Source organism: Podarcis tiliguerta (genome assembly GCF_965153285.1).
Source record: "Podarcis tiliguerta genome assembly, chromosome: 1".
Lineage (NCBI taxonomy): Eukaryota > Metazoa > Chordata > Lepidosauria > Squamata > Lacertidae > Podarcis > Podarcis tiliguerta.
Window position 1 is genome coordinate 39,724,161 of NC_139534.1, and position 15,707 is coordinate 39,739,867.

At 43.4% G+C, this 15,707-nt stretch overlaps 1 long non-coding RNA gene across 2 annotated transcripts in view; it reads right to left on the minus strand.

Annotated features, from left to right (window-relative positions):
* LOC310665022 overlaps window positions 1-15,707 on the minus strand; it is a 372,424-nt gene that overhangs the window by 351,576 nt on the left and 5,141 nt on the right. The window contains exons 3-4 of one of the 2 annotated variants that reach the window (XR_014505148.1): window positions 13,662-14,912; window positions 12,310-13,529 (exon numbers count right to left, since the gene is read on the minus strand). This is a non-coding gene — a long non-coding RNA (uncharacterized lncRNA). Of the gene's footprint in view, window positions 1-11,916; window positions 13,530-13,661; window positions 14,913-15,707 lie in introns of those variants that run through there. The other variant, XR_014505149.1, reaches the window with a different exon arrangement.

Below are 15,707 nucleotides of genomic sequence, written 5' to 3' on the forward strand. Positions count from 1 at the left end.
AAGCATATGCTAAACTAGAAGGAAAAGTTGAGGTCTCTATTTAAAAAGGGGGGGAGCAGGGTAATGCATGCTTTCCATCCAGTACCATGTAGGCTGCAAGCAAGGGCGCCAGCTCCTGGGGGGTCAAACCCTTTTGTCTCCCCTAAATTTTGGGAGTGGGGATCAAGCACCTCAACATCCCAAAAGCACGGAGGCCAAGTGTGAAGCTGACCACGGTGTAATTCCAGTGGCCAGCTCCTTCTCCTCCTCTTCCTGCCACAGAGGGGAAGAAGGGTTGAAGGAGCCTGCCGCCATTGAAGCTGCACTGCTACCACATTCAGCTCTGCCCCCAGTTCCTCCTAATGTCCTGACATCACACACATGATGTTGTCCCTCCACCCCACCCTCACAAGCTGGCACCTCTGGCTGCAACGCTTTTTCAGCCAGCTATGTAGATTCACATGGATAAGTGCCCTGAAAAGTGCAATTTCCAAGTGGCTTTCAGAGACTAAGGTGGAATCTACACACACACACATTAAAAAAACACTGTGAAAATGTATTTTCTTTTAAAAAAAAGAGGTTTTGAAAAATACATTGAATTTTGCATAGCTCACTGTCCCCATCTGGTGCTGCATTTGTATATTGCACTTTACGACACATTTAGAATGTTTTATTTGCAGCTGTGTAGCTGAGTCCTAGGTTCACTGGGAACCTTGAAGTCCCTTTGAAGCTTATCAAAGATTCTTCAATGAGGAGAAGGAGAATAGCTACAGAAATAAACTGGTCCACTCTTACTAATCTTCCCCTGCAATTGAAAGTTGAAGAGAGTATTGAGTGTGTTCTAGTCTGCAGTGCCCTCTCTATTTATGTAGTGCCATAGTGAGGCTAGGGTGAGTGTAGTGGTTAAGAGCAGTAGTCACGTAATCTGGGGAACCGGGTTCGCGTGTCCGCTCCTCCACATGCAGCTGCTGGGTGACCTTGGGCCAGTCACACTTCCTTGAAGTCTCTCAGCCTCACTCACCTCACAGAGTGTTTGTTGTGGGGGAAGAAGGGAAAGGAGATTGTTAGCCGCTTTGAGACTCCTGAAGGGGAGTGAAAGGCGGGATATCAAATCCAAACTCTTCTTCTTCTTCTTCAAAGATGTGTGGCAGCCTGCTTTCAGGGGCATTCGCCTTTTCCAGTTGCTGTAATGAACTAGACTTTGAGTATCCTACATAAGAGGAAAGGAAGAGTGGATTGGATGGGCAAGGAACAAGCAGGAACAGCTCTGCTGCCTTGTCTGCTGGTGTCCAAATTTAAAGAAATAGTGCAAGTCTCCAAGGCTGCAATTTAAGAATGCATTAAATCAGCCCCGTGGGGAAAAGAAATACACTTGTGGGCATGGTCAATTATTACGCAGCCATGCACACCTTACAGAACTCTCCTACCACATAAGAATGCACTTGGAGAAACTGTTTCCTTGGCTTTCATGGAAAAGTATTTCCCCACATGGAAAACACCTGTAGGCTGAAGGCTAAACTAGTGGCTTCCGACTAATATGTAAAACATTCCACACTGATGGGTACAGTATTTCAAACCAGTTGGGTTGCTGACTCATAACCTGAACGGGGCCTTCCAGACTTCCTGTTAAAACAGGAAGCCAGGCAGCTGGCAGCATCCCCTTGCCCATTCCCTCTGAGGTCCTTTCATTTGCTACCTCTTTCACCTGCTGTGCAGCAGACCTTTGCACTTGCTCTTGACAGGGGAATGAAGAAATGACGTGACTGTGAAGGGAAATGGCACAACAGCTGCCTCGTTCCCTGCTTTAGATGGAAATGAAATGGGTTGTGAGGTAGTAACCCTATAAACAAGTAATTCCCCCAATGCATTATGAGGTTGTACAGGCCCATGTCAAAATCAGTCCACATGAATTGGTTCTAAGGAGTGCTAACTGAATTCAACAGAGCTCCTGCAAAATAAGTCACGGGAAGGCTGCAGCTGTAGCACAGTTTAATTTCTTCACTGTAAATTTATTCCCACATTACTCTCCAGGCATTTCATGGAGAGAATTAAAAGCACACTTTTTACAAATAGGTCTTTGTAAACTGACTTTACGGTCATGTAATCTAATATTTATAAAAGCACTGTTAAACGCCAGCAATCCAACATGTTCTTGATCTGATGGAAACACACACTGTGCCTGCACAGTATTATAGCTCTCTCTAGATCCCCGTCAGAATTTTGTACTCCATTGTGATTTCAAGAACATGAGAAAATAGGGGAAACAGAAGGACCGATAAAGATAGTAAAGTATACAATGTAAAAGAAATGGATTTTAACAATTATAACCATCTGAAGATTGCAATGCAAAGTCCATTAGTATGAATGGTATAAAAATTCCATAACAATGCCTTTCTCTGTCTATATAACGTAAAAAAGAAAATGAAAATGGGGGCTCACAGTCAATAGGAGACAATGAATTTAGGAAATACCAATGGTAGAGTTTTTAAAAACAAAAGCTTACTCCATTTCTTCTCTAGGTCTTGTTTAAAATAACGTTCTGAACAATTTAGGTATAGAGGGGAAATGTAATCTTTGTTCGGAAGAAATTCTACTGATGAAATACTTTACTTAGAACAAGGTTAAAAGAAAGTTAAAGTCATTTTTAAAAGAAGGAAGTTACTGCCATCTTGTGGAATGTGGTATATTCTACCAAGTGCTTGAGGAACAAATGATTTTTGAAAAACCTACAGGTACCCCCCTGCACAAAGAAATACGCACATTCTCTCTCTCTCTCTCTCTCTCTCTCTCTCTCTCTCTCTCACACACACACACACACACACAGAGAGAGAGCCATGCGCACCCAAACTGCTAACGTGTTAATTGTGATTCTGAGTGCTGGTGAAAACCAAACACAAATTCATCTCCTTTGGGGATAGAATTGGCACATTCACAGTTTCAGATCAAAGAAGCAATTCCGTGAAATATGTTCTAAACTCATACAGGGAAATCCAGTTGGGAAAGGTGGAACCTCACAGCGCCATCTAGTATCACAGTGTTATATTGCATATTCAACGCATATAAGGCAAAAGTGAGCAATAAATAGTTGCGATAAATGAAAAATTTGGAGTATGGAAATGGCTAGGCTTCTAGGCATTTTGGCTTGGCATCTTCCTAGTGAGTAGGCAGATTCATGACACTTGCTTTTCTCCTGTTCTCATAGAGTTCAAAGCCAACTTGAAGAGTCTGGCAATTACAATGACACACACACTCCTCCACAGCACAAATTGGGCAAGAAAAAAGCCATAGCTAAGAAGCTTTAGGTTGGCCGGTTTGAGGAGTTAGAATGGCCAGAATGGACAGACCTGCTAGGCAATATAAAAATGCCAAGCCCTAAAGCCACTGGGGGCCCTGAAAATCCTCTAACTGTAATTTGTTCCTCCTTTCACCTGTTCTTTCTGGGAATCTGATCCCTTTACCATTTCTTGAGGGGGTGACAGAGAATAGGTGGGGTCTACCAGAGGAGTTACTCCTCTTTTATGTAACCTGTTTTATATTATTGGACAGCAGAGAGGGTGCTACATAAATTCTTTAAATATACTATATTTAGATCTAGATGCTGTGCTTTTTTTCTAGGAGTACTGTCATTTTCCTACTCATATTGAAATAGTTCCCCTCGATGAGGCCAGACTTCGATTCACAAAATGTTTAGGGGTATGCAGAAAAAAAGCACTGTCTAGATGTATATTCTGACTCACTGGTGTGGTTTTTGCAAAGTGGCTTGCTATGATCTGGTAGTTCGGCAAAGTAGTTAAACTGAAATGTTTGGACTGAAAACATTTTATGCCTCTCACAGGCTTCAACTTAACTTATGCACAAGTATGGTAAGAATCTCAACCTTAGAGTAGACTCAAATGTGTGTGCATCATCTCATGTGGTACAGTTTTCTCAGATGATAGTCCAAATGGAGAGCTTATGTCAGGGGTGGGGATTATAAGTAAAGGACGTTGGCAAAATTATACGTAAAGGAAGTTGGCAAAACGTGCCACACGATGGCAAGTTTTTTTATTGGGACACACTTTCAATACAATGATCTTCCACGTAAGATGATACAATACGAGAAGACATTGCCACATGACCTCCTGGTCATTTGATACAGCTGAGTCTCCTACAAATAATGGGACTAATAGTTATCTACCTCACAGTGGGAACACAATGGGTGATCTCCAAAGGAACGTGAGAAGGTGGACTTCCCTGTCCTGCTGCCTCACTGCAGCTTTCTATACTGCCCAAAAGGTCAACCGTGAGGTCCAGAATGATGCAAGATGAGCTACGCGGGGCTGCCACAAAAGGCAGAAAATCAGCAACCAGTTTCCCCCACCAACTGCAGCCTCGCCACATCCCATTGCACAGCATTCTAGGGGGACTACGGACCCTCAAGAGGAGCTTTTTGGGGAATGCAATGAAGAGGAGGGAATGAGAAAGGGTCATTGCATCAGCATCCTTATCTTGATACAACCAATAAAGCACATCCCAAAACTACTGTCACTGGACGCCAAGCATTGCATATACACATTTTCATACCAAATCATTTGTATCATCTTAAAAGCTATCAACAGCTTATATTTAAGCTTCCTCCAAAAAATCTTGGGAACTGTAGATTTCTAAAGGGTCTGGGAGTTGTAGCGCTGTGGGAGGTGAACGACAGTTCCCAGTTTTCTTTGGGGAAAGTCATGTGCTTTAAATGTGCCTTGGTTACTTGAATGTGACATATACTTCCTATTGGTATAAGCAGTTTGCCTCCAACCCGGATACCTGGGCTTGCATCAGCTAGACTCTTGCTAGTCTACTCCTTTCTTCAGAGATCCCAATCACAACTGACACTTTGGGAAATCACAGACATTGACTCTCTATAGGCCTCTTACATGGAAAATTGTTTGTCCTGCTGATGTCTTATTTCCTCATAGAGTGAAACCATTTTGGGAAACAGGAGGTGATATATCGAAAGAGTAAGCCAAGAGGACACCGTTTATTTCCATTAGAGTTACATCTGATCAACAATACTTGGCCATTACTCTGTGCTGCAGCTGGTGGTTGTACATGCTTTCAGTTCTCCTGTGAGCTGTACTCTTTCTGTTAACCCTCAAAGTGAAGATAAAAGAGTTAGCCTCTTTTCAAAAAGGTATCTTCAAACAAATCAGCTTATCCTTTTGGAGTGTGTTTGACCATGTATTTGGTGTATTGCAACATGTGATCTCAAAAAGGGCCAGATCCAAAACCTGGGACACAAGGACAAGATTCCTACAGTTGATCTACACCAGTAAGGAGGCCTATATAGGATATAACATACTGCTCGCTTTCCCCCAAAATCCTTAATCACTTCTCATCCAGATTTCCTGTGCATGACATAAATTAAGAATTGGGTTGGGCCAGCATCTTGGCTTCATGGACTACCTTAAAGTTAGACATGGTCCTGAACAGCCACTTCACCTTGACAGGTACTGCCACAATCCTACAGGAAGATGAAGGGAATGTTGCAGAATTGAGAAGACTCCCATTTTCTGGCTGAGCAGTACTGAATCGTTGGTATCTTCACGTATCTTCACGTATCTTCTGTATATGAAACAGAGATGGCTAACATTTCTGTCAGAGATATTAACTGGCTGACACCATTAAAAATGAAAAGCTAGTCTAAAATAAGAGTTTCAATCTAGAGAAGCAAGAGAAACAGACTGATCTGCACATGAAGTGGAGCTCCTGTTTATGTCTCTCGAATTGCAGCAGTCTGCATCACTCTGTAGGCTGCTTGGTCACTCTCCCCTGCCTCTAGTTGTGATAGGAGGATAGGGACCCATGGAGTGTGGAGAGGAAACAAACCCCTCTGTGTTCAGGTAAATGAGTACCTTCATCAGGATCACTGAAGTTAAAGATTTTGAGGGCCACTTCACGCATGCACACATTCCTCCTCCATCCCATCAGTCCCAGTCACCATAGACCAGGCATAGGCAAACTCCGGCCCTCCAGATGTTTGGGACTACAATTCCCATCATCCCTAGCTAACAGGACCAGTGGTCAGGGATGGTGGGAATTGTAGTTCCAAACATCTGGAGGGCCAGATTTTGCCTATACCTGGCATAGACAATGATCAACACAGACATATTTTCCTGCAACAATACCTGGAGGACGCTGGGTAGGAAAATACCAGCCATGTTCAATCCTACACCTATAATTCTGTCATACACAGAAACAATCTACGCAGATATCACTGTGCTATGGTGGTTTCCACTTTGGAATTGCTGTTTACGAGCGAGACACCCCTACATGTGCGTTCCACTTGCGCTCCTTTGGTGACTTAACTTCTTCTAGATTGCAGTAGCAGAGATCATGGTGGGGTTCAACCACTCATTTGACTTCAATTCAGCTGACTTGCTGCAGAATACCAGGATGGAGGGGGGGGCAGGCATGCTCTCATCCCGCATTCCTGTGCTGCACAAGCTCATTCCTCTACCTCCCCGTCTTGGTATGCAGTGGCAACTAAATTAGGGAGAGCTCAGGTGACCAGTGCAGCCCTACCACGCCATCCCCTACTTCTAAATTGTCCTTATTGGTAGACAAGTCATAGTACAGAAGAACCTCTTTAGAATAAGAATGAATTTGCTAATGAGCACCGCTTGTCATAGTCCTGTCAGTGGAAGGAGAAGCCAGCCAACCAGCCAAGTCTCAGGGTATACAATATACATATACAAGTTCCAGTCCAGTCCTAAGGTCAGGAGTAGTCAGTTCACATAGTCAGACTATCTGGTAGTCAAGAAATCTGAGCGTCCAAGGTCACAAGAAGTAAGAAGGAGCAAGATCTGGTCAGGAACGACAAATGTTGTTTCCAGCAACTGACTGAGGCTGGAAACCCTGTTTAAGAAAGCTGGAGCCGGTTGGTTCTCATCAAGAGCAAGAAGGCTGATCACTCCGCCTTCTGCTCCTTCAGGCTGCTGCTCAGCAGGTGAAGCCAACTCCTGGCCCATGACGCCATCTGATATTAGGATCAGTAACAGTTTGACATCAGAAATGGTCTTACCGTGCCTGCTCCAAATGTGGTTCTTGATTATCTAGTTTCTTGTTTCTTCCCTAATCCCATCTCATCTTTCTCTAGAGGATATGAAGAAAACTCCAGTATCATTCATAATTTAGCAGTGTCTGCTCGATTTTCCCCACTAATAAATCTCAGACCTTTATTACACATCTCAGGCTTATGGCATTTATTTTGTGGAAAATAAAGTTGCAGTAGACCGCCCTTTATAAATATTTTAGGATTGTTTATGGATGATGCTTCTGAATACGCTTCTGGAATACACTGCATGCAGCATCTATTTTCCTTTACCTCAATTTTTAAAGCAATGCCAATTTACTGGCATCTATTTTTTAAATGCAAGTTTGACAGTGATGTTATCAATTTCAAGCTGTATAGTCACATGCTTGAGAGATGTGGTGCAACAAGTAGTTCTAAAATACTATGCTATATTTTGTATGAAGGTTTTCTTCCTTGCTCTCTCTCTCACCACATAAATACACATTGAGTGGAATTCAACATGGTACTAAGTGAGGTGTGCATGCACAGAACAAGGGCCACTCACACAATGGAATTACATCCCCTCCTGCTGCTGCGTACCCCCTAAGCCTGTATGGAGTTCTCCCAACCCTCTGGGGCAGGTTTATGGGATGCAGGGTGTGGGAGGAGAAGGGAATTCCCATTGTGCAAGTGGACCTCTTGCCATGCATGCAACAACTTAGTTAAATACTGTCAGGTGCCAAAGCATACCGAAGGTAGTTATGAGAGTCCTATACAGCTTACAGAGCAATAATAGCTATAGAAAGCAGGCACAAGTTATGTAGGACGCGGGTGGTGCTGTGGGTAAAATCTCAGTGCCTAGGACTTGCTGATCGTAAGGTCGGCGGTTCGAATCCCCGCGGCGGGGTGAGCTCCCGTCTTTCGGTCCCAGCTCCTGCCCACCTAGCAGTTCGAAAGCATGTCAAAGTGCAAGTAGATAAATAGGTACCGCTTTATAGCGGGAAGGTAAATAGTGTTTCCATGTGCTGCATGGGTGCTGGCTCACCAGTGCAGCTTCGTCACGCTGGCCACGTGACCCGGAAGTGTCTTCGGACGGCGCCGGCTCCCGGCCTCTTAAGTGAGATGAGCGCACAACCCTAGAGTCGGTCACGACTGGCCCGTATGGGCAGGGGTACCTTTACCTTTACCTTTAACTTATGGTAGCTTAAAATACTCCTATTCCAAACGAATTTTATTTACACCACCCTTTTCGCTGGCTGAGCAGGTTGCCTCATCATATAACTGAGCATGATGGTGTTTGGAATAGATACAAGTCTCTTCTTGTCCTGTCACGCCCTTGTCACACCCCAGAACCCCCAGTTTTGGGGTCTTACAAATGTATAAAGTTAGGCCAGTTGAGTCCCTGCTAAGCCAGGGTGACATGTCAATACAGCCCAAGAGGAATCGCCAAATCCATACTCGTCTTGGGATTTCATTGTGCTGTTTTCAGAGGAGGAGATCATCCTGGAAGTGGAGGTTGTTTCTGTTGTAATCTTTTTAACCATACGGGGAGGAGCACAGCTCTTTCCATTGCTCTGCCCACATTTGTCCTGGAAGGTTGCCCACAAGGCTCTCAGACTAAATAAGATTTGCTGCCCCTGTGTTACAAATGAAGAAAGCGGAAAGAGCATCACCATGGTAAGTCCTTGTCTCCCACTTCAGAACCAGCCTGGATGTTTAATTATGGCCTCTGAAACTGGGCAGTGGCCTGACATTGGACACCCCAAATTCACCTGTCATGGATGGGGTGACAAATTATAGGCAGATGTTATGCCTCAGGTGTATCACTATAACTGATTACATGTCTCTCCTTGAGATTTCTTCTCAAGGCCAAAGTCTCTCTTTGCTTCTAGTATCTTTGACGTGTGTTTTACTCAGATGGGGACATATTACTACAACTAATTAAAATGATGATGATGATGATGATGATACACTGTAAATACGCAGTGAAGGTGAAAGAGACTGAGCACAAGAAGAAGACGCAATATGAAAATACAATGATGGAAACTGCAACGCAGTTGCTACCTTTCAGAAAGATGATACATTTGAGCTGAATAATTGTTCAGAATTGCCTAGTAGGTACTTTGTCAGAGTACCCCCCAGGCAGGCAACAGTTCAATCTGCCAGTAACACAACTCCAAGCTGAGCATGAAGATAACTAGACAGATGCCTTAGAGGCAGGTCATCAAACAAGGGGATGCGTTCCAGACCAGATACCTGTTCAAGTCTGCCCAGAAAGGAAGGTATAATCCTTTTGTATATCCCCTCTCAGACAGGCAGCTTATACAGCAGGTCAGCATGTAGATATGCCTGGCAGGCAAAGAATTATGCAAGGCAGCCTACCCCTTGCTCCAAAAAAGTTATCAAGACAAGTTGAGAACTTCATTTTAATGGCTTCTCAGGAAAGATATTTCCTGCACAAAATCATACGAGCTCCTTCAGTTTAGTTGCTGAATGTGTTAAAGGCACATTTCCAGAATGAAACTACACATTTCCTTTGCCAAAAATAAAACATTACTTTTATAAGATCCTTGGGGAGTTGTTGAAAATCAGAGGAGTAAAATAACTTTATAAGAACTCTTGGCAGATCGTGAAGCTGAGACTCCAATACTTTGGCCACCTCATGAGAAGAGAAGACTCCCTGGAAAAGACCCTGATGTTCAGAAAGATGGAGGGCACAAGGAGAAGGGGACGACAGAGGACGAGATGGTTGGATAGTGTTCTTGAAGCTACCAGCATGAGTTTGACCAAACTGCGGGAGGCAGTGGAAGACAGAAGTGCCTGGCGTGCTCTGGTCCATGGGGTCACGAAGAGTCGGACACGACTAAACGACTAAACAACAGGTATAAATAAAAATGCACAGATTTCCCCTATTGTGTTATAACTCTGTGGGTTCAGTTTCAGATTTCGCTCTGTTCACTTTTCAGATGGACTTGCAAAATTCAGAGGGTGAGATTTTATTAACCCTTATTAGCTATAACTAGATTTAATGCCGAAGATTAATACTGTTGAATACGGAATAATGCTGAATATTGAATGTTGTTACGATAGAGTTGGGTAGGTTGAATTTTTTTAAAAATGAAGTCTTTACAATGCCTTTTTATGGAATAAGCTGTGTTGTAGGAACACTTCTGTATAAGGCACATTAATTCACCTATGGTTTATTTGAAGGTATGCACAGTAAAAGTAACCAGCATGTGCCAATAGGCCCTGGGTCATTTTTTTTTATGAGTGAGCATGTCCTTTTTACTCAGGCCACTCATTTCAAGTTTTCCTCATTGTTTTTTAACAACATATGAAAAGCCTCCCAAGATGCTCATTAATCAAATGTAAGCAGATAGCCCCCAGCATACCAGCACATTGTCTTCCAATATTATGAAATGAACAGGGCATCTTACTTTGGTCATGTTCCATTTCAACACATGTCAGCCAACGTATTGAAGTGTATCTCCTTTTTAAAACAAAGACAGCTGGTGTGAAGCAGGAACGGAGAAATGTTTTCAATCGAGAGCTGCTTTCCTCCTGGGCAATCTTCCAGTGGTGGTTGAGAGTTGAAAGGTAAAGAGTGTGTGCAGCCAAAGGCAAAAACAGTCAGAGCAGCAGATGTCACGTTTACATTTGTGTGGTCGCTCTCACATCTACCCAGGCAAGTAGTTCAAGGACACATGCCAGCCAGGCAAAGTGCTCAAGGAGAGAGCAAAGGAGAGCTGGAGAGAGGTGCAGCCTGGGAAAGGGGGTGTGGCCTAGAAAAGGGGTGGGGCCTGGAAGACCCAACAGTTACCAGCTAAGTTACAGGGGTAGGTCTTGGGAGTCAGGAGCTGAGACCCTCCAAGTGCCCCTATTTTCCAGGAACAATCCCAGATTTACAGAAGCCTGGTTTCTGATTTGATCCTGGAATGCCCTGCTTTTCTTAGGACATCCCTATTTTCATTGGAGAAATGTTGGAAGGTATGGAGTTACGAGACCCCTGAGCCAAGGAGATAAGTAACTATACAACTTTTAGAAGACATGTGATGGGATAGGGAAGCTTCTTAATCTTTAATGTTTTTATACGTGTTAGAAGCCACCCAGAGTGGCTGGGGTAACCCAGTCAGATGGGAGGGGTATAAACATTATTAGTATGATGATGATGATGATGATGATGATGATGATGACGACGACAATGACGGAATAGGATGTACCTATTTTCATTGGAGAAATGTTAGAGGTTTTTAGAGGCTTCGTTGGAAAGGTATGATGGACTTGAAATGTTAAACCAGGCATGTCCGATCACTCATCATAGTTTCAATTTGCACATTTTATAATATTGCCTTACAACAACTGTGTGTTGTATTCTCATAGTTAAAAAAAAGCAGGCTTCCTTTTTTATGTGTGCTGCATATGTAGCCACTTCAATGGGTTTAAGAGATAGCAAGAATGGCTGGCTGGAATAACTGCTTTCACAGTCTCCCTGTATCTGGCGTGAATAGGATAGCTACGTAGCGTAATGGAGTGATAAATGGTGAGCTCCTGACTTCGCTCTAATTACAGGGGTTGAAAATTCGGCATGTCTTTACAAGACTTCAAGGGAGTTCCTCCCTGGGCTGATTTCAATCCAGCGTAGCGAAGACCTAATTCGGTGAAAAGCTCAATTAGAACGAAGGCTCAGGGTCACAGTTCCAGTCATTTAGCTAGATTAAAAGCCTGTTTCAGTGTAAGGCAAAAGCAGAACAAGGTGGAATACCTAAAAGAGATCAGCCCTTTTGAGTACCTCTGCGGAGGCCACTCAAGGAAGCAGTGGGGAGAAGAAGGGAGCAGTGCAGACTGCCCTGGGCACAAGAGTAAGAGAAGTAGGCTCGTAATTATACACCGGATTACATTATTCTTTCATGCTTTATTGGCTTCCTTTGCATTCACACAGTGTCGCTTCAAGTACATGAAAAGGAGCACTGAAAATGTGCATCCATAAAAGCTCTTGCTATACTCCAGTTTTCTGGAAGCGGGCAGTTTAATACATCAAAAGCATGAAGATCTTCCTTTTATAGTACCCCAAAACCAAGTGCAAAACTGGCAAGAGGAACCAATATTCTTAAGGTATTCACAACCACAGCCACCACTTCTGCTTGGCATTTTGTAGTTTCTGAGTGTCCAGTAAGTAACAGGCAGTAAAAATAAGTTGCCTCATTTCTAGAATTTATATACAGTGGTACCTCAGGTTAAGTACTTAAGTTGTTCCGGAGGTCCGTTCTTAACCTGAAACTGTTCTTAACTTGAAGCACCACTTTAGTTAATGGGGCCTCCTGCTGCTGCTGCACCACCAGAGCACAATTTCTGTTCTCATCCTGAAGCAAAGTTCTTAACCCGAGGTGATATTTCTGGGTTAGTGGAGTCTGTAACCTGAAGTCTGTAACACTGTACCTGAGTGGTACCTTGGGTATGTAACCCGAGGTACCACTGTACAGTATTTAAAATTCTCCGTACAGTATTTGAAGCAGTAACTAATCTATTACAATTCAAAGGTCATTGCTAGAGCACAACCATTCATAAATTGTAAACGTTACACATCAAATCATAGAATTGTAGAGTTGGAAGGGATCCCAAAGGCCATCTAGTCCAGCCCCCTGCAATTCAGGAATCTCAAATAACCATCCAAGTCAGATGGCCACCCAACCTCTGCTTAAAACCTCCTAGGAAGGAGAATCCGCCACCTTCCAAGGGAGTCTGTTCCACTGCTTAACAACTCTTGCCATCAGAAAATTATTCCTGATGTCAGAATCTCCTTTCTTGTAACTTGAATCACATGTAGATAAACCCGTGTGCCTGGGAAATTATCTGTGAGTTAGCACCAGGCATTTGAAGGTCATTTAAAGCACCTTCCCCACCCCACAAAATCCTAGGAACTGTTTCTCTGTGGACTTGGCTATACAGCTACAAATAAAATGTTTTAAGTTGTAAAGTGCAATATATAAATGTGACACTAGATGGTGATGGTGAGCTATGGCAAATTCAATATATTTTTCAAAACTTTTTTTTTTTTAAAAAAAAAGCATTTTCACAGTGGTTTTTTTATATGTGTGTAGATTCCACCTGTGAGTGGTAAACTACAGCTCCTGCAGTTCTTGAGGGGGCAGAGTGATATGTTGTAAATGTGCTTTTAGCGTATGCAGCCTTAGATGATCCCAAAGTGTTGGTGTTGTGAAAGAAATTTATAAAGTGCAGGCTCCAGACTCACAATTTCAGCATTCAGGTGCAGTTGAATGAAGGCATAAAATGAAATTATTAGTTTTACATGTTATTTCTTTTGTCCCAGTCATTAACTCTGTGTGGTTCACAAACTGTGGCTTGAGGAAGCTTCCTTTGAAATCTTAGGGTTTTCTGGGTTCATAGTATATGTCAGAACTGGGGAATCCATCACTTGCTTTCTGTTGCTGGATGCTAACTTCCATCAATATGGTCAGGGATGAAAGCAGCTATAGCAGGCATAGGCAAACTCGGCCCTCCAGATGTTTTGGGACTACAACTCCCACCATCCCTAGCTAACAGGACCAGTGGTCAGGGATGATGGGCGTTGTAGTCCCAAAACATCCGGAGGACCGAGTTTGCCTATGCCTGAGCTATAGACTCACAACATCACAAGGGCCAAAGGATTATCATCCTTGGTATAAGGAATCCCAAGCCATTTCCCCCTTTTAACACAGCTCTTCAAACCCCTTCTATCTGCTTAAGGAGCACAATGATCTGCAGGGGCCATTTTGTGTTGATTAGTGAATTGATGTTCTTGCCTTTCAACACTGGCTCTGGCCTGGTGGAACGCTCTGTTTCATGAGACCAGGACCCTGTAGGATCTGATTTCTTTCCGCACAGCCTGTAAGACAGAGTTGTTCCGCCTGGCCTTTGCTTGGAATCAATTTGATTCCCCCCTCTCTTTCTTTTTTCCTTTTTCCTCCTATGATGAGGCTGCATTTTAATGTTGTATTTTAATGTTGTATTTTAAGTTGTATTTCAATCAACTTGTTTTATTATTGGTTGTTAGCCGCCCTGAGCCCGATCTTGGCTGAGGAGGGCAGGGTATAAATTAAATTTATTATTATTATTATTATTAACCTCCAGACTGTCGTTATTTTGCAGGAGGGATTCATAAACTTTAGGTTTATGAAATTCAAGTAGAGTAATGTGCTTTGTCATCATAGCACAACAAATCCAGTCTAAAAGACCCAGACTTTTGTGGTTAGGAAAGTGATGGTGAAATACACCGAAATGACAGGTAAACACCCAACAAGCAAATCAGAATGAGTGCAGGGTAAATGCTTGTTGTTGTACAACCGGCCCATAAACCAATGAGAACCAATGCTCAATAAAGACCTCACAGAGTGGTGCAAGCTTTGTGCAAGTGAATCAGAATGAAAACTGAATGAACAAGTTTTATTATGGAAGAGCCCTTACGACATGGAGTCGGATTAAATTTTGGGCTCTTTCTATTAATTCCATGACTGTACTTTGTCAGTTGGGTATTAAAATGTTGCCTGTAAAATGATGAGAGATTTGCACAGACTTAGTCTTGCCTATATTATTACTTGCAAGCAACAATGCCAGCTCTGAGCTATTACACCTTCCTTAAGGCGATTCATTCCCCACAGCGCTTTCCTAAATGTTATCTCAATCAATAACGAAGCAATTAAAGCCACCAACGTTTTGGATGTTTTACAAGCCTCTCTGAGTTCTCTAGCCATTTCCTGGTGAACTTTCAAGCAGTCTTGGGGTTAAAAACAAGGATCATTAAGTCTCTTTTCTTGTCCTTAATCACTGGATTAGCTCTTTGTTGTATCAGCTGCAAAGCTTCACTCCTTTCAAGTCGTTCCGCAAGTTTCCCTTCCTTAATTCAGAAAAAAAGAAGTAAAGAGGTTCAGGAAGGTTGTGTGGAAAGTGTCATTATGCCGGTTGGTCAGAAAACACATGAGGAGTGCAGTGGAGATGAGCATGCAAGCTCTGACACCTCTCTGTCATTGTACCCATTACCCTTAACTTGGAAGTGGGGAGCTGACTGCAGGGGGCAGCCTCCAGTATCTGTGGAGGCTCCCTATGCTTTTGAGAACAATGGAAAATCAGAGTTCTAAAATGTGCAGGGACCTTCCACAGTCACCCTCCACAAGTTGAGGATAATAGGAATTATGGGGGGAGGGGAGCAGAGATAGCACATTGTCTCCACCTGGTTTCCCATTCTCCTTCTGAACGCTGCATTGTAATGTCCTGCATAGGGCTTAGATGGCGCTGGAATTTGCTGTATCTTGGTGGAATCAGGGGTTTCCTGTAGCTGTTCCTGTTTAAAAGAGACAATGAAATTTCTTTGGCTGGTGTGGTCTCCAAGCTTTCTATGATAAATAGGTCCTAAAATGCCATACTCTCCGAGTGTCCCAATTTCCCAGGGACAGTCCTGCTACTATGAAAGCCATCCCCGCTTCTAATTTGATCTCACAGTGTCCCTATTTCCTCTTCCAGAGCCACCGCTACTAAGCTCAGAGAAGAGTGTGAGCCAGTGCTTCTCCTGAGAGCTGGTGGTGGCGGCAGCTGTGGCTGTGAGGGAGCCTCTCCATGGCCGGTGATGTGGGCCTCCTCCCTTGGGCAGCTTGTAGTGGCTGCTGGAGAGTGGGCAAGGAGTAAGGAAGGCTGC